The 18,907-nt window shown below is 48.5% G+C and overlaps 1 long non-coding RNA gene across 1 annotated transcript in view; it reads right to left on the bottom strand.

Moving 5' to 3' along the window:
- Window positions 1-7,817: 7,817 nt before the first annotated feature.
- The window catches only part of LOC142827756 (uncharacterized), a 32,690-nt gene continuing 21,600 nt past the window's right edge, over window positions 7,818-18,907 (bottom strand). Inside the window, exons 2-3 of the long non-coding RNA XR_012902485.2 lie at window positions 9,224-9,337; window positions 7,818-8,216 (exon numbers count right to left, since the gene is read on the bottom strand). This is a non-coding gene — a long non-coding RNA (uncharacterized LOC142827756). The remainder of the gene's footprint in view (window positions 8,217-9,223; window positions 9,338-18,907) is intronic.

Below are 18,907 nucleotides of genomic sequence, written 5' to 3'. Positions count from 1 at the left end.
CGACTACGGTCTCTTTGTGCTGTTCTGTGTAAATGGTCTGGACGTGACTTTCATTGTCATTTCCTACACCCAGATCCTCAGGGCCATCTTCCGCCTCCCCACCAAAGACGCCCGGCTCAAGACTTTTGGGACCTGCGGCTCCCACCTCTGCGCTATTGTGGCCTTTTACATCCCAGGTCTTTTCCTCTCCCTCTTGCAACGTTTTGCACAGAACATGCCTGTGCATTTCCACATCCTCTTTGCCAATCTGTGTCTCTTGACACCCTCCATGCTGAACCCCATAATCTTTGGGGTGAGGACCAAACAGGTCTGGGAAAGACTCTTTCGGCTCTTTTGCCATAAAGAGGCCTAAAGTTTGGTCCTGGAGCTCAGGAGAGGGGTGGGAATGAAAAAAATGGAACCGCTCCAATACAGTTTATTCCATTTCTGCTACAACTTTAGAAATGTTTTACGTATTTGATTATTTTCACAATTTCATCTTTCTTTCTTTCTTTCTTTCTTTCTTTCTTTCTTTCTTTCTTTCTTTCTTTCTTTCTTTCTTTCTTTCTTTCTTTCTTTCTTTCTTTCTTTAACATCCAAGGAAGTGAGTAATACCTCATGAAAGCTTGTGCTCTTACACCCTAATAAATTGCAACAATTGCTTGGCTACCCTCTGAAGCGCGTAATAAATTGCTTATTCTTTAAAATGCCACCAGACTCCTTACTGTGTTTTCGGAAAGTGACTAACACGTCTACCTCTGACACATGCTGTGGGGAGTTCCCCATTCACGTGGTTGTTCACAATCTGAGACTGGGAAAAAAGGAAATGTGGCAGCAGGAACACCCCAGCTGGAGCAGAACTCAGAGGAAAGCCCGAGCTGGCATAGATAGCAGCTCATTCTCCTGCTCTTCTGCAATAGGGGCCCAAAGAAAGGCAATGCTCACATACCCTAAGGACAAGGATCTAGACCTGATCTAGAAGTACCTCAGTTTTGGTCTCCCAGTCTCTCAAAAGCAAATCACAGAGAGCAAGGGGATTTCTGTGACTCTCTGAATGGAGGATGCTGCTGTATGAGGAGAGCCTGAAAAGTCTGGGACTGTTAGATTGAGAGAAGAGATAAGGAAGAGAGAGAGGAGAGCAAAATACAGCCTGGAATTGATCATAGGAACGGTCAGACTGGGTCAGATGAAAGATCTTCTAAACCAGTGTCCTGTCTGCCCACAGTGGACAATGCCAGGTACCCTAGAGGGAATGGACAGAACAGGGATCATCATGTGATCCCTCCACTATCAGCCATTCCCAGCCTGACACACAGAGGCTGTGGGCACCATTTCTACCCATCCTGGCTAATAGCCATTGATGGACCTAACCTCCTTGAATTTATCAGTTCTTTTTTGAACCCTGTTAAAGTCCTGGTCTTCACAACATCCTCCAGAGTGAGAGAGAACAGTCCCCAGCTAGTAATGTTTATAGATACTTACTCCTTTAAAATAGCTAATTACCCAAAGGCGAGGCAAATCATCAGGAAAAATGTTCGGAAGGGAAAATATAGACAGAAAAATGGGAATGAAAACTGGGAATTCTTTTAGAAGCCATTATTAGATACCTAAAAGCACAAGATTCCACACTGAAGAGAGGGGACAGCTTTGGGCTATGTCTAGACTGCAGGGTTTTTTCGAAAAAAGTAGCCTTTTTTTAAAAAAATACACCTGAGTCTGGACTACAGCCATGTTCTTTCAAAATTAAATTGAAAGAACGCGGCTTTTCTTTCGACGGCGGTACTCCTCATTTCACAAGGATTAACGCCTTTTTTCAAAAGTGCGCTTTCGAAAAAAGGCGCTATGTAATGCAATCTGTGCTTTTTCGAAAGAGAGCATCCAGACTGCCTGGGTGCTCTCTTTCGAAAAAGCAGCTTTCTTTTTTGAAAGTACTGACTGTAGTCTAGATGCTCTTTTTCAAAAGAAGCTTTTTTGAAAGTATCTTTCGAAAAAACCTCTTTCAAAAGAGGCTTGCAGTCTAGACGTAGCCTTGGAGAAAAGCCTCCTTAAGTGGCAGAATGAAGACAGCCACTTGGAGGAACAACACTATGAAAGAAATGGGGAAAAGGGAAATTGGAAAATAATATGTATTAGAAATCATGAAAATGGATAAGAGACGTTGAAGACATTGGGGAAACATCCATGCTTGTCAGTGCTAAGGTTAATAAAACTAGATATTATCAAGTCTCACAGGGGTTACCATGTTAGTCTGTAACTTTAAAAAATGGGTTGTCATTTGGCACTGTTGCAGCAAATGCTCCTCTCTGGTTCGGCGGCTGATAAATAGCTTTATTGATCAATAAGGCACAAAGTGAGCCAAACGTGGTCCCAGCAGTGCCGGGCCCAGTAAGGCTGCTCAACCCAATCAATCCTAGTATCCCAGCAGAGCCGGGCCCCAGCTCAGGGCAGGGCAACACATAGCCCAGTCACTCAGGCCTCTGCTCAGGAGCAGTGACTGCGAAGAGGCCCAGGCCCTTGACCAGGGCAGGGCAATGAGCTGCTAGAAGGCTCAGGCTGGGTTCCAGGCTGAGCCTCAGTGAATAAGCCCAGGCCCTAGTTCTGGGTTTGGCAACAAGCAGAAGCAGTTCAGGGAGGTCAGGCTGAGCGACAGTTCTCAGGCCCAGGCCCTGCTTAGGGCGGCCAGTCGGCAGTCTGTGGGGTCAGGCCTGTGCTCAGGCTGGGTGGCTGTTGGGTCTCCTGGCTCAGACAGAGAGCTGACAAGTGCAGGGTTTGTATGGAAGGGTACAGCTTGCTCAGGAAGGATAGACAGGGGGAAAAGGGAGGAGGTGTTGCATTATACGTTAAAAATGAACACACTTGGAGTGAGGTGGAGATAGACATAGGAGACGGAAGTGTTGAGAGTATCTGGGTTAGGATAAAAGAGATTAAAAACAAAGGTGATGTCATGCTAGGAGTCTACTACAGGCCACCTACCCAGGTGGTAGAAGTGGATGAGGCTTTTTTTTAACAACTAACAAAATCATCCAAAGCCCAAGATTTGGTGGTGATGGGGGACTTCGACTATACAGATAAATGTTGGGAAAATAACACAGCGGGGCACAGACTATCCAATAAGTTCTTGGACTGCATTGGAGACAGCATTTATTTCAGAAGGTTGAAAAGCTACCGGGGGGAAGCTGTTCTTGATTTGATCCTAACAAATAGGGAGGAACTAGTTGAGAATTTGAAAGTGGAAGGCAGCTTGGGTGAAAGTGATCATGAAATCTAAGGAAGGGTAGAAGAGAGAACAGCAAAATAGAGACCATGGATTTCAGGAAGGTGGATTTTGGTAAGCTCAGAGAGCTGATAGGTAAGGTCCCATGGGAATCAAGACTGAGGGGAAAAACAACTGAGGAGAGTCGGCAGTTTTTCAAAAGGGACGTTGTTAAGGGCCCAAAAGCAAGCTATTCCTCTGTGTTGGAAAGATACAAAACGACCGCCTTGGCTTAACCACGAGATCTTGCATGATCTAAAAATAAAAAAAGGGTCACATAAAAAATGGAAAGTAGGACAAATTACAAAGGATGAATATAGGCAAACAGCACAGGAATGCAGGGGCAAGATTAGAAAGGCAAAGGCACAGAATGAGCTCAAACTAGCTACGGGAATAAAAGGAAACAAGAAGACTTTTTATAAATACATTAGAAGCAAGAGGAAGACCAAGGACAGGGTAGGCCCACTGGTCAGTGAGGAGGGAGAAACAGTAACAGGAAACTTGGAAATGGTAGAGATGCTCAATGACTTCTTTGTTTCCATTTTCACCGAGAAGTCTGTTAGGAATGCCTAACACAGTGAATGCTAGTGGGAAGGGGGTAGTTTTAGAAGGTAAACTAAAAAAAGAACAAGTTAAAAATCACCTAGAAAAGTTAGATGCCTGTAAGTCACCAGGGCCTGATGAAATGCATCCTAGAATACTCAAGGAGCTGATAGAGGAGGTATCTGAGCCTCTAGCTATCATCTTTGGAAAATCATGGGAGACAGGAGAGATTCCAGAGGACTGGAAAAGGGACAATCTAGTGCCCATCTATAAAAATGGAAATAAGAACAACCCAGGAAACTACAGACCAATTAGTTTAACTTTTTGCCAGAGAAGATAATAGAGGAAGTAATTAAGGAAATTATCTTTAAACATTTGGGCTACGTCTACATTGGCATCCCTTTCCGGAAAAGGGATGCTAATGTAGACTTCTGAATTGCAAATTCCGTGGGGGATTTAAATACCCCCGCAGCATTTGCATTTACATGGCTGCTGCTTTTTTCCGGCTTGGGGATAAGCCGGAGAAAAGCGCCAGTCTAGATGTGATTCTCCAGAAAATAAGCCCTTTTCCGGAGGATCTCTTGTTCCTACTTTCAAGTAGGAATTTGTAAAGAACATGGATTTGTAAAGAACAAATCATGTCAAACCAATCTGATAGCTTTCTTTGATAGGATAATGAGTCTTGTGGTTAAGGGAGAAGCTGTGGATGTGGGATACCTAGAGTTTAGTAAGATGTTTGATACGGTCTCGCATGATATTCTTATCAATAAACAAGGTAAATACAAATTAGATGGGGCTACTATAAGGTGGGTGTATAACTGGCTGGATAACTGTACTCAGAGAGTAGTTATTAATGGTTCTCTATCCTGCTGGAAAGGCATAACAAGTGGGGTTTCGCAGGGGTCTCTTTTTGGATCAGCTCTGTTCAATATTTTCATCAACGATTTAGATATTGGTATAGAAAGTACGACTTATACCCCAAGGAGAGGGCGGGAGCGATGTACAGCAGCGCTGCTCCTCCCTCACCTCTGCCTCCTCTATGGGAAACTGTCTGTAAGGCAGTTGGCAGACCTCTAACTCAGAAAGAGGTTGAGCTTCTCCTACGGATAGAGGAGAGGCGAGCACAAACTGAGCGTGAGGAACAAGAACACCAGGCAAGGCTAGCACAACGAGAGGCCGAGGCCAGGCGTGCACAACAAGGCTGTGTGTAGACTACATGCCTCTGTCGTCAGAGGCATGTAGATTAGGGTTATAGGCAAAGGCAAATGAAGCCGCGATTTAAATGTCGACGCGCGGGTGTCGACATCAAAGCCCTTTGTCGGCAGCCCCGTTATTCCTCGTGGAATGAGGTTTACCGGAGCTGCCGACAAAGGGCTTTGATGTCGACAGGGGGAATGTCCAGACTAGCGGCCGAGCCGACAAACAGCTGATCAGCTGTTTGTTGGCTCAGCGCGGCAGCCATGTAAATGTAAATGAAGCCGTGATCATTTAAATCGCGGCTTCATTTACCTTTGCTGAATAAACAAATCTACATGCCTCTGCCGACAGAGGCATGCAGTGTAGACGTACCCCAAGAGACCTCGGCCGAGGCCAGATGGGCACAAAGAGAGACCTCGGCCGAGGCCAGACAGGCACAAGGAGAGGCCGAGGCCAGGCGTGCACAACAAGAGACCTCGGCTGAGGCCAGGCGGGCACAAGGAGAGGCCGAGGCTGAGGCCAGGCGGGCACAACAAGAGGCTGAGTTCGAGGCCAGGCGGGCACAAGGAGAGGCCGTGGCCAGGCGGGCACAACTAGAGGCCGAGTTCGAGGCCAGGCGGGCACAAGGAGAGGCAGAGTTCGAGGCCAGGCGGGCACAAGGAGAGGCCGAGTTCGAGGCCAGGCAGGCACAAGGAGAGGCCGAGTTCGAGGCCAGGCGGGCACAAGGAGAGGCCGAGGCCAGGCGGGCACAACGAGACGCCGAGTTCGAGGCCAGGCGGGCACAACGAGAGGCCGAGGAGAAGCGTGCCCAGCAAGAACATCTGGAGAGACTAGCAGCAATAAAAGCAGAGACAAGGCGAATGGAAGTAGAAGCAGAGGCCAAAAGAGCCAGACTAAAAGAAAAACCCCAAATTCCTTTGTCCCAGTTTGAAAGTCCCACCTACATTCCTATTGGCCACCCCACCTGGCTAGGTTTAGTTAACCCCTTAATCCCCAGGCTGCTGGCTACCCCTCATAGTCATGCCAGGGAGGGTCACTTGGTGATTTCTTGTTCGGTTCGTGCCCTCTGGGGCACCCGGCATTGGCCGCTGTTGGACAACAGGCCACAGGGCTGGATGAAACTTGGGTCATTCTCATGGTGGCAAAGGCCATGGGGCGCTGGCAGTTGAAAGGGTGGAAAGGTGGATTTCATGCCCCTGTTCAGCTCGGACAGGAGGTTTGTTCAGTCTCGTTCCAGTGCAGAAAACCTCATGTCCTCCGCCCCAGAGCAATAGCCCCATTAGCCAGAGGGGCAGGCAGAGCCCAGCGCTGGGGGTCCGGAAGGCAGAGACCAAACCAACGCCAACACCAGTCCTGCCTGTATCCTGCCTACAGGGCCCCCCTTGGACCAGAGCCGCTGTGGGGCCGAGGGGAATGTCTCTGTCCGCTCTGCAGAGCCCCGGCTACACTGCGCTCGCGGGAACAGTCTGTTCCTGTTGCCCTTAGTGAGTCGGATCCCGCAGAGCGACCCCAGGGCCGGTGCTGGGTGGGCAGGTCTCTGAGTGAGAGGGGAAGGGGAGTCTCAGGAACTCCCAAACTCCAGCCAGCTCTGAGACCTTCAGGTCCCGCTGGCGAGGACGGGGAAGACTCAGCCCCATCTCCCAGCCTTTCCTCTGCCTCCCACCTCACGAACGGTCCCCACCAAGGGACCGCTGGCATGAAAAGAGACTTAGACGTGGCAGGGGAGTCAGGACTCCTGGCCTCTGTCTGTCATCCTGCATCTCATTCCCTGTGTGTCTTTGGCCAATTCACGTCGCCCTGTGCCTCAGTTTACCTATCCGTAGAATGGGGATCTGAGCTCCCTGACACACTGCCCTTCCTATGTCATTTCAAGGCCTTTCAAGGGAAGGGGCTGCCCAGGATCAGGCTAGTTACTGGGGAGTATCATGGATCTGTGGGGCCTTAACGAGAGGCCCTTGTGCCTGCAGAAAGTCTTGTGTCCCGTCAGTCTTGTGTGTGCAGATCTGCCTGTCTGCCACCTTCCCATCCCCCCCGGGCGTCCTGTTGTATTACACTCTCTGGAAACGCATCCCTGGGGTGTTTTTTTTTTCCCTAATCAACTATAATTCTTAAATATACAGAGATGAGCTGCCAATTCCTCGCGGACCCAGCCTGGAGCCCAGGAGTTCTCCTCTCCTGTGGGGCAGGGCCCTTAATTGCTGTTTACCTCTACAGCTGGGTAATTAACACCAAAGCATGGACAGGCTGGTCTGCAGCCACTTAGCATCTAGCTGTTGCGTGTCCCCGGGCCGGCCCAGCGCTGTGCTATAAGAATGCCCTCTCCTCTGCCGGCTCTCAGCGCGGCGTGTTCCTGCCGGTGCCGGGCTGAGAGAGGCGGGGACATGGCCACCTGACTCTACCCTCTCGGAGCTCACAGGCACCGTATCTTCCTGAGGAGCTGCCCCGCTCGCCCAGCCAGGCCAACGGGGACGTGGCGGGACTGACGGTGGGTCTCTTGTATTTACTTTTTGGAGACATTCAGGGCCCTTCCCCCGGGGGTGAGTTTGCTCCAGTATCACACAACGTCCCTCTGTGCCCCAGCCCGCCCCTGCTGACCTGCTCCGGCACGGAAGTGGCTGCATGTCCGTGGTGCAGGGAGATGCAGGGTGGGAGAGGTCAGTCGATGTGCAAGGCGAGGGCAAAATCTAAGGGCCCGGCCCATACTTTGCTCAGGCCACTCTGAGGAGAAGCTCCCTTGGAGTGAGACGTGAGCACAGAGCGGAGCAGCCGGCTGAGGGTCACTGCACGGAGCCTGCCCAGCCCCCTCCGGCCCCTCAGGCTCCGGCTGATCAGCAGGGAGGGGAAGTAGCTGCTGACTGATGTTTATCTCCTGGAAAGCCAGGAGGTGGCCGGTAATGTGGTTACAATTCATGTCCTGTGTTATGTAGGAATCAGACTGGGTGTGCCCCGACCCAGGCCCGGCTCGCACTCAGATTGTGCTTTGCAGAATCACGGAGCAGCAGGGTCAGAAGGGACGAAAAAGTCCAGCTAGTCTGACCCTGCCAAGAGGCAGGACGTGTTCGGTCCAAACCATCTCTGGACAGGCGGGCGTCCTGCCTCTTTCTGAAAACTGCCACTGAAAGGCCTTCCATGCGCTTCCCAGGCATGTGAACCTTCGTTCTCTGCTTCCTGGTCGGAAGTTTCTCCTGAGACTTCATCTCCGTTCTCTGAGCAACCGTTTGGACCAATTCCCTCTGGCCCTGCCCTGTGCGGGAAGAGAACAAATCGCTCTGTCACGTACCTCTGAATCCCTCCCGTTTCCAACAGCCCAAGCTGAACACAGAGCTCCATGGGCCTGTCCACACCATGTAAAGTGTTACCCTCACCGTCTGACGGGCATGCCCTGTGCCTGGCGATACACCCCCACTGCATTTCCCTTTTTAGAAACAGATACAAACCCACCCGCCGTGATTTGTGGCTATTTCCCCCTGACTCCACTGCAGAGAGCCTGAAATCTCCAGGCGAATCCCTCCCCTCACCTAGCTGCCGGCTCACGGGGAGGGGTTACCTGCGCTAAGGGGGGAACCCTGCGGGCTGTGTTACTGGTGTCTCCAAGGAGCGCTGTGCCGGGGCTGTGTGGCCTTCTCAGCACAGACAAGCCCTCAGCAGATTGGCCAGAAAAGTCTGGCTCTGCCGACACGGGGCGCTGGAGAATCTCCCACGTCCCTGGGCAGGCTACACGAATGGTTAATCATTCCGAGTGTGCAACCTTTGGCCTCGTTCCCAGCTGGGATGCGTCTCGTTTACGTTTCCCCATTTGGGCCTTTCTCGGCCAGGTTCTTCTCTGTGATTACTGTGTAACACAAAGGAAAGTTGTTTTCCCTGTTACAGCCCTTTGTCCAGCACCCGGTCGTTCCGGAGCTCTCTTCCGCTCCCGTTCCACACGTTCGGCATCCCCATTGTCGTGTTGGCACCAGGGCTGCGCACTATTGTCACCAGGGCCACGTCCAGAGGGGAAACTCTTCCCCTCCTCCAGCTCACCTCTCCCCTGATGTGGTGTCCATGGATCGCACCAGATCTTCATGTCACCATATCACACGAAGAGCTCACGAGGAGTGGGGGCTGCACTTTGACCCCTAACTCTGGCTCAGGGTCCCTGGGTTCCACAACCCAGCTCCCGGGTCGCAGGGTCTGTCCTGCCTTCCCTGTTCTGAGCAGGTAACTTTGCATTTCTCTTTATTCAGCCCTTCTGTTTGCCTGGTCCCCACTCACCAATGCTCCAGATCAATCCGTGCCTGCCCTGGACTCCCCATTGTCACCCCTCTGCCGGCCTTTGTGTCGGCCACAGATTTTATCGGCAGTGAGTTTCTCTGTACGTCCAGATCCCTGATGGAAATAGTGATGAAAATCAGACCTAGAATTGATCCCAGCTCAATCCCATTGGATACAGCCCCTTTTGCTGCCAATTGCCCATTGACGACGCCTTTCTGCATTCGCTCAGTTACACGCCATTCATTCCCTTTCACGTGTGCTCTGCTGGAATTGGATAGTGTTGGTTTTCATACGAATATTTTCCCCTTCTAAAATGAATGCGGCAGCGAAACACAAGTCTGTTGCATGTGCAAGATTCCCCTGATCACCCAAACATGACATTAAATGATGAAAGAAATCTGAGTTCACAAGACCTGTTTTCCATTTTGTTGATTGGCAAGATATAATTCCTAGTCTTCTCTAATTACTCCAAGCCCAGCCCTTCCACTGTTCCTAACATTTCTCCAAAATATTTGTTTAAATAATCTCTTAGGCTATGTCTACACTAGCCCCCTAGCTCAAACTACCTGTTATTCCTCCTGGAATGAGGTTGAACAGGTAGTTCAAACTAGGGCTTTAATTTGAACTACCGGTTTCCTGCCACGTGTAGACGCGGGCAGTTAGTCCAGACTTGTAAATTTCAAACATGGCGACCGGCCAGGAAGATGCAAATCAAGCGCGGGATATTTAAATCCCGGGCTTGATTTGCAACTTCGAATGCCTACATTTAGCCTCCCTAGTGCAAACTAGAGGGCTAGTGTAGACATACCCTTTTGATTTTCATAGAATCATAACACTACAACTGGAAGGGACCTTGAGAGGTCATCAAGTCCAGTCCCCTGCCCTCATGGCAGGACCAAGCACCACAGACAATCCCTGATAGATGTCTATCTAACCTGCTCTTAAATATCTCCAGAGATGGAGATTCCACAACCTCCCTAGACAACTTATCCCAGTGTTTCACCACACTGACAGGTAGGAAGTTTTTCCTGATGTCCAACCTAAAACTCCCTTGCTGCAGTCTAAGCCCATTGCTTCTTGTTCTATCCTCAGAGGCCAAGATGAACAAGTTTTCTCCCTCCTCCTTATGACACCCTTTTAGATACCTGAAAACAGCTATTATGTCCCCCCTCAGTCTTCTCTTTTCCAAACTAAACAAGCCCAGTTCTTTCAGCCTTCCCTCATAGGTCATGTTCTCTAGACCTTTCATAGAATCATAGAATCATAGAATAATAGGACTGGAAGGGACCTCGAGAGGTCATCGAGTCCAGCCCCCCGCCCTCAAGGCAGGACCAAGCTCCGTCTACACCATCCCTGACAGATGTCTATCTAACCTGTTCTTAAATATCTCCAGAGAGGGAGATTCCACCACCTCCCTTGGCAATTTATTCCAATATTTGACCACCCTGACAGTTAGGAATTTTTTCCTAATGTCCAATCTAAACCTCCCCTGCTGCACTTTAAGCCCATTACTCCTTGTCCTGTCCTCAGAAACCAAGAGGAACAAATTTTCGCCTTCCTCCTTGTGACACCCTTTTAGATATTTGAAAACCGCTATCATGTCCCCCCTTAATCTTCTTTTTTCCAAACTAAACAAGCCCAGTTCATGAAGCCTGGCTTCATAGGTCATGTTCTCTAAACCTTTAATCATTCTTGTCGCTCTTCTCTGTACCCTTTCCAATTTCTCCACATCTTTCTTGAAATGTGGCGCCCAGAACTGGACACAGTACTCCAGCTGAGGCCTAACTAGTGCAGAATAGAGCGGCAGAATGACTTCACGAGTTTTGCTTACAACACACCTGTTGATACAACCTAGAATCATATTTGCTTTTTTTGCAACAGCATCACACTGTTGACTCATATTCAACTTGTGGTCCACTATGACCCCTAGATCCCTTTCCGCCATGCTCCTTCCTAGACAGTCGCTTCCCATCTTGTATGTATGGAACTGATTGTTCCTTCCTAAGTGGAGCACTCTGCATTTCTCCTTATTAAACCTCATCCTGTTTACCTCTGACCATTTCTCTAACTTGCTAAGGTCATTTTGAATTATGTCCCTATCCTCCAAAGAAGTTGCAACCCCACCCAGTTTGGTATCATCTGCAAACTTAATAAGAGTACTCTCTATCCCAATATCTACATCATTGATGAAGATATTGAATAGTACGGGTCCCAAAACAGACCCTTGAGGAACTCCACTTGTTATCCCTTTCCAGCAGGATTTAGAACCGTTAACAACAACTCTCTGACTACGGTTATCCAGCCAATTATGCACCCACCTTATCGTGGCCCTATCTAAGTTATATTTCATCATTCTTGTTCCTCTTCTCTGGACCCTCTCCAATTTCTCCACATCTTTCTTGAAATGTGGTGCCCAGAACTGGACACAATACTCCAGGTGAGGCCTAATCAGTGCAGAGAAGAGCGGAAGAATGACTTCTTGTGTCTTACTCACAACATACCTGGTAATGCATCTCAGAATCAAGTTTGTTTTTTTGCAACAGTTGTCACACTGTTGACTCATATTTAGCTTGTGGTCCGCTATGTCGCCTATATTTGTACACTATAACACCAAGATCCCTTTCTGCCGTACTCCTTCCTAGACAGTGTGTGTGAAACTGATTCTGTGTGTGTGAAACTGATTATGCCTTTCTAAGCGGAGCACTTTGCATTTCTCCTTATTAAACTTCATCCTGTTTACCTCCGACCATTTCTCCAGTTTGTCCAGATCATTTTGAATTTTGACCCCATCTGCCAAAGCCCTTGTCACCCTTGCTAGCTTAGGATCATCTGCAAACTTAATGAGTGTACCCTCTATACCAATATCTACATAGTTGATGAAGATTTTGACCAGAACCAGTTCCAAAATAGACTCCTGTGGAACTCCATTTGTTAGGCCTTTCCAGTAGGATTGTGAACCATTAAGAACAACTCTCTGAGGGTGTGTCTAAACTACATGGCTCCATCGATGGAGCCATGTAGATTAGGCTGATCGGCAAAGGGAAATGAAGCGGCGATTTAAATAATTGCGGCTTCATTTAAATTTACATGGCTGCTGCGCTGAGCTGACAAACAGCTAATCAGCTGTTTGTCGGCTCAGTGCACTAGTCTGGACGCTCCCACGCTGACCTGAAAGCCCTCTATCGACCTCCCTGTTATGCCTTGTAGGATGAGGTTTACCGGGGAGGTCGATAAAAGTCTTTCATGTCGACAGGGGAGCGTCCAGACTAGCGCGCTGAGCCAACAAACAGCTGATCAGCTGTTTATTGGCTCAGTGTGGCAGCCATGTAAATTTAAATGAAGCCGCGATTATTTAAATCGCGGCTTCATTTCCCTTTGCCAAACAAACAAATCTACATGGCTCCATCGACGGAGCCATGTAGTTTAGACGTACCCTGAGAATGGTTACCCACCCCTCCTGGTGAACCAGTCACCACCTCCTCTTGCTTAGTTACCATCCCTTACCTCATGTGGGGAGGTTCAATTTCTATCGCTCCTGCTGTCAGTTGACACCCCGTACTGAACCCGGGTCAGTGGGTTCCTGTTATCCATACGGAATGTATTGGTACCAAGATCTCTTTTCACCAGGTGTTGTGTTACCACCCCTCTGGAATGTGCTCACAGCCTGTACCTCATGCCTCTTGTGCCTGGGTGTTTCTGTGATATCAGCCCTAATCTTGCCAACTTCCGTGGCTCACCACTTCCCTCTGCTTTCTATGAGCAAAGTCTCCCCCATTGCTGCCTAGGCCTGAGGCCTCACGCCCGCCCTGTGATACCCAGGCTTCTATTTCAGACTTTCCTCTTAGTACAACAGCATTCTCCATTCGCAAAGCCAGCCTCAGAAATTCCCTTGCTCTCTGTGACAAGCTTTACAGGGACCATGCCACCCAAACCGAGGCAGGCCAGTTGGTCCCCAGCCTGTAACAGTGTTTGGGATTCTTCCACACCAAGTGTGGGATGCTGCACTTGTCCTTGTTGAATCGCATCAGATTTCTTTTGGCCCAATCTTCTAATGTGTCTAGGTCACTCTGGACCCCAATCCTGCCCTCCAGTGTATCTACCTCTCCCCCTAGCTTAGTGTTATCTGCAGCCTTGCCGAGGGTGCAATCCATCTCCTCAGCCAGGTCATTGATAAAGATGTTGAACAAAACCGGCCCTAGAAATGATGCTTGGGGTGCCCTGCTTGACAACGATCGCCAACCAGACATCGAGGCACCCCGTAGCTAGCTTTCTATCCAGCTGACAGTCCATTTGTCCAATGCATAGTTCCTTAACTTGCTGGCAAGAATATTGTGGGAGACCGTATCAAACACTTTTTACTAAAGTCAAGGCATATCACATCCACTGACTTCCCTATGTCCACAGAGCCTGTTACCTCATGGTGGAAAGCAATCAGGTTGGTGAGGCATGACTTGCCCTTGGTGAATCCATTTTGGCTATTCCAGTTCACTTTCCTCTCTTTCAAGTACTTCAAAATGGATTCCTTGAGGATCCCCTCCATGATTTTTCCGGGGACTGAGGTAAGGCTGACTGGTCTGTAGTTCCCTGTTTTGTCCGTCTTCTCTTTTTTAAAGATGGGCACGACATTTGCTTTTTTCCAATCATCTGGGATCTCTCCCGATCTCCACAAGTGTTCAAAGATAATGGCCAAAGGCTCCGCAGTGACATTTGCCAACTCCCCCAGCACCCCCAGATGCATTAAACCCAAACCCATAGATTTACATATGTCTAGGTTTTCTAAATAGTTCTTCTCCAAAGCTGTCCACCACCTTCCCATACTGTGCTCCCCAGTGCAGTAGTCTGGGAGCTGACCTGGTCTATGAAGACAGACATGAAGGAAGCATCGAGTACTTCAGCTTTTCCCATATCATCTATCACTCGGGCTATGTCTAGACTGCAGGTTTCTTTCAGAAGAAGCTTTTCCAGAAGGGATCTTCCGAAAGAAACTTCTTCCGAAAGGGAGCGTCAACACAGCAGAAGTGAATTGATGATCTGCTTTTTCGAAAGATAGCGTCCACGCTGAACAGAGGCTATCTTGCATGTATGTATGTGCTTTCTCCTCTGTCCTCTTCTTTTGAAAGAACTCCCTCTTCCCCGTCCACACACACCTTCAAGAGTTCTTTTGGAAAAAGGTTTCTTCCTCATAGAAAAAGGTTTACCAATGTTGGAAAACCCCTCTGTTCTTTTGATTTTTGTTTGAAAGTGGTGGAACAAGGTGTACCGATAGTTCGGAATAGGAAGCCTAATCCGAACTACTTACTCCATGCCGCGTGTAGCCGCGGGCACGGAGTCCGAACTAGCAGGGATTTAAAAATGGCGATGCCCAGCAAGATGCAAAAGAAGCCCAGGAAATTTAAATCCCGGGCTTCATTTGCAACTTCGGTTGCCTACATTAACCACCCTAGTTCGAACTAGGGTGGTAGTGTAGACATACTCTATGGCTATGTCTAGACTGCAGGCTTCTTTCGAAAAAGCCTCTTTCGAAAGATCGCGTCTAGACTGCAGGCGGATCTTTCGAAAGAGAAATCCGCTTTTTCAAAAGAGAGCACCCAGCGAGTCTGGATGCTCTCTTTTGAAGACGGCCTATTTACATTGAAGAACGCGTTCTTTCGAAAGAGGAACTTTCGAAAGAAGGCGTTCTTCCTCGTAAATTGAGGTTTACCGCCATCGAAAGAAAAGCCGCGTTCTTTCGAAATAATTTCGAAAGAACGCGGCTTGAGTCTGGACGCAGGGGAAGTTTTTTCGGGAAAAGGCTACTTTTCCCGAAAAAAACCCTGAGTCTGGACACGGCCTATATGTGATTGCATTGTGGACATAACTGAAGGTTTATTCAGAAAATATGGCCGTTTTTCCAGAAAAACTCTCTGCAGTGTAGACATACCCTGGGTCACCTCACTCAGCCTGTAAGGGCCCCACACCCTCTCTGATCACCCTCTTATTGCTAACATCCTTGGAGAAACTTTTCTTGTTACCCTCCCCGTCCTTTGCTGGCAGCAATTCCAATTGCACTTTTGCCTTCCTGATAACTCCTCTACATGCTCAAGCAATATATTAATACGCCTCCCTAGTCATCTGTCCAAGTTTCCACTTCCTATAAGCTTCCTTTTTGTGTTTAAGATCTCCAAGGATTTCATTGCTACGATAATCTTATCACCTACCATATTTGCTTTTCTTACTGACCATCGGGATGGTTTGTTCCTGTGCCTTCAATAAGGCTTCTTTAAAATACTGCCAGTTCTCCCGGACTCCTTTCCCTTCATGTAAGTATCCCAGGGAATCCTGACCATCAATTCTCTGTGGGAATCACAGTCTGCTTTTCTGAAGTCCTGGGTGTGTATTTTGCAGCCCCCCTTTCTTCCTTTGGTCAGGGTCCTGAAATCGACCATCTCATGATTACTACTTCCCAGGTTGTTACCTCTACTTCCCCCACTCATTCCTCCCTGTTTGTGAGCAGCAGGTCATGCTGTGCATGGTCCCTGCTTGGTTCCTTCACCACTTGCACCCCAACGTTCTCCAAAAACTTCCTGGATTGTCTGTGTACTGGTCTCCCAACAGATAAATTAAATTAATTGAGATTGCCTATCTCCAAGAACTGGAAGGGACCTTGAAAAGGTCATTAATACCAGTCCCCTGCCCTCACAGTAGGACCAAGGATCACCCCTGACAAATTTTTGCCCCAAATGTCCTCTACAAGGATTGAACTCACAACCTTGGGTTAGCAGGCCACTGCTCAAACCACTGAGTCCCCCATGAAAACCAAGGCCTGTGATCTGGAATCTTATCTCAGTTGTCTGAAGAAAGCCTCGTCTGCCTCACTCACCTGATCCAGTTGTCTAGAGCAGACACCAACCACTACATCACCCCTGTTGCTCCCACCTCTGAATTTAATCCATAGACTCTCAACAGGCTTTTCTCCCTCTATAAACTGAAGATCTGCAGGGCCGGCCCACAACATTTTGGCACCTGAGGCGGGGAGCTCAAATGATGCCCCCATGTCCTGTTGCTTGGGCCAAAACTTTGAAAGGTCTCAATTCTGCCTTCTTCCTGTTCTTCTCCTCTCATGGGACTGCTCTGCTCCCTACCCCAATAAAGGAGAACTAACAGCAGCAGACACAAGTGTCTATACTCTGGGTCCTAGTGGCACCCTCCACTCCAGTCTGGCACCTGAGGTGGCTCCCTCAGTTTACCTCATGGTAGCGCTGGCCCTGGAGCTCTGAGGAATCCTTCTGCTCTCTTACATACAGTGCAATTCCTCCTCCTTTTCCTCCCTGAACAATTTATCCCCCCTCCATGACAGTACTTCAGACATGTGAGTCATCCCACCAAGTCCCCATTGTTCCAGTCAAATCATAGGAATTATGGACACGTTCCAAAAATATGGAGTTGGCATCAAAGTGGTTAGTTATTTATATTCATTTTTCTGAACACTGAAAATGTTTTTCTGTGGGTGAAGTGTGACCAATCTACTGCAACCAGGAGAAGAGTCTCCAGTTTTGCATGCACTGTCTAATATTAACATTGCCTCTCTATCCAGGCATTTGTGCTGTGACCATCATCCTAGACTCTGGGCCCATACAGTCACTCAGGGGATTGTACGGTACGTGCAGGAGACGCTGTTCTGCCTCAGCGTTGGACATCCTCTACCCTGCTCCATGTCCGGTTTCAACACAACCCACTTCACCAACCCCTCCACCTTCATCCTGCTGGGCTTCCCTGGACTGGAGCCGTTCTATGTCTGGATCTCCATCCCCTTTGGAGCCATCTATGCCATAGCTATCCTGGGGAACATCACCATCCTGTTCATCGTGAAGACGGAGCCGAGCCTCCATGAGCCCATGTACTATTTCCTCTGCATGCTCTCTGTCAGTGACATAATTCTGTCCACAACCATCCAGCCCAAGTTACTGAGCATCTTCTGGTTCAAATCCAGGGAGATCGATTTCAGTGACTGCTTCACCCAGATGTACTTGGTGCTCTGCTTCTCTGTGATGGAGTCAGGGATCTTCGTGGCCATGGCGTTCGATCGGTACGTGGCCATCTGCCATCCCCTGAGACATTCCACCATCCTGGCAAACCCGATTGTGGTCAGGATTGCTCTGACTGTGGTGCTGCGTGGTGCTGTAATCACACTGCCCATTCCAGGGCTGGCGAGTCGATGGGTGTATTGCAGAACTGACCATATCCCTGGTCCATTCTGTGCGCACATCGCCGTGGTGAGCCTGGCCTGCGGTGACACAAGTGCCAGTAACTACTACGGCCTCTTTGTGCTGTTCTGTGTAAATGGTTTGGATGTGACTTTTATTACTATTTCCTACACCCAGATCCTCAGGGCCATCTTCCGCCTCCCCACCAAGGACGCCCGGCTCAAGACTTTTGGGACCTGCACCTCCCACCTCTGCGCCATTGTGGCCTTTTACATCCCAGGTCTCTTCCTGTCCCTCTTGCAACGTTTTGCACAGAACGTTCCTCTGCATTTCCACGTCCTCTTTGCCAATCTGTGTCTCTTGACGCCCTCCATGCTGAACCCCATAATCTTTGGGGTGAGGACCAAACAGATCCGGGAAAGACTCTTTCGGTTCTTTCATCATAAAGAGGCCTAAAGTTTGGTGCTGCAGCTCAGGGGAGGCGTGGGAATGAAGGAAATGGAACCTTCCCATGACAGGAACAGAGAGAGCAAGTGTTGGTTCAGACCTTCAGAGTCACAGAGGTTTGACTGAGCTCTTTGCAGAAGGAGCTGGCGACACGGTACTGGGTCCTCTCACCCACATTTTTTTATTGTAGAGCCAGTGAATAAAGAAAAGTTATTCATTAGTTCCCATAATATAAGGACTAGAGGACACCAAATGAAATTAATGGGCAGCAGGTTTAAAACTAATAAAAGAAATAGAAATGTAGCCGTGTTAGTCTGGGGTAGTTGAAGCAAAATGCAGGACAATGTAGCACTTTAAAGACTAACAAGATGGTTTATTAGATGATGAGCTTTCGTGGGCCAGACCCACTTCCTCAGATCAAATAGTGGAAGAAAGTAGTCACAACCATATATACCAAAGGATACAATTAAAAAAAATGAACAAATATGAAAAGGACAAATCACATTGCAGAACAGAAGGGGGATGCGGGGGGGGGGTGGGAAGGGGGAGGAAGGAAGGTAAGTGTCTGTGAATTGCTGATATTAAAGGTAGGGAGAGTGGGATGTTTGTGAGTTAATGGTATTACAGGTGATAATTGGGGAAACTGTCTTGGTAATGGGTGAGAAAGTTCAAAGACTTGTTAAGTCCTTGTTGGCAAGTGTCGAATTTTAACATGAATGACAGTTCAGAGGATTCCCTTTCAAGTGCAGATGTAAAAGGTCTTTGTAGCAGAATGCAGGTGGCTAAGTCATTTAGAGAGTGTCCTTTCTGGTTAAAATGGCAAGAAACTGTTTTCTCTTTGTGATCTTGTCTGATATCTGTTTTGTGGGCATTAATCCTTTGGCGAAGTGTCTGAGATGTTTGTCCAATGTACATAGCAGACGGACACTTTCGGCACATGATAGCGTAGATTATATTTCTGGATGCGCAGGAATATGTGTTCTTGATCTTATAACTCACTTGGTTAGGTCCAATAATGGTATCAGCAGAATGAATATGTGGACAAAGCTGGCAA

The sequence above is a fragment of the Pelodiscus sinensis genome, chromosome 1, assembly GCF_052426305.1.
Source record: "Pelodiscus sinensis isolate ZL-2025 chromosome 1, ASM5242630v1, whole genome shotgun sequence".
Taxonomy (NCBI): Eukaryota; Metazoa; Chordata; order Testudines; family Trionychidae; genus Pelodiscus; species Pelodiscus sinensis.
This window is presented reverse-complemented; position numbering and strand designations above follow the sequence as displayed.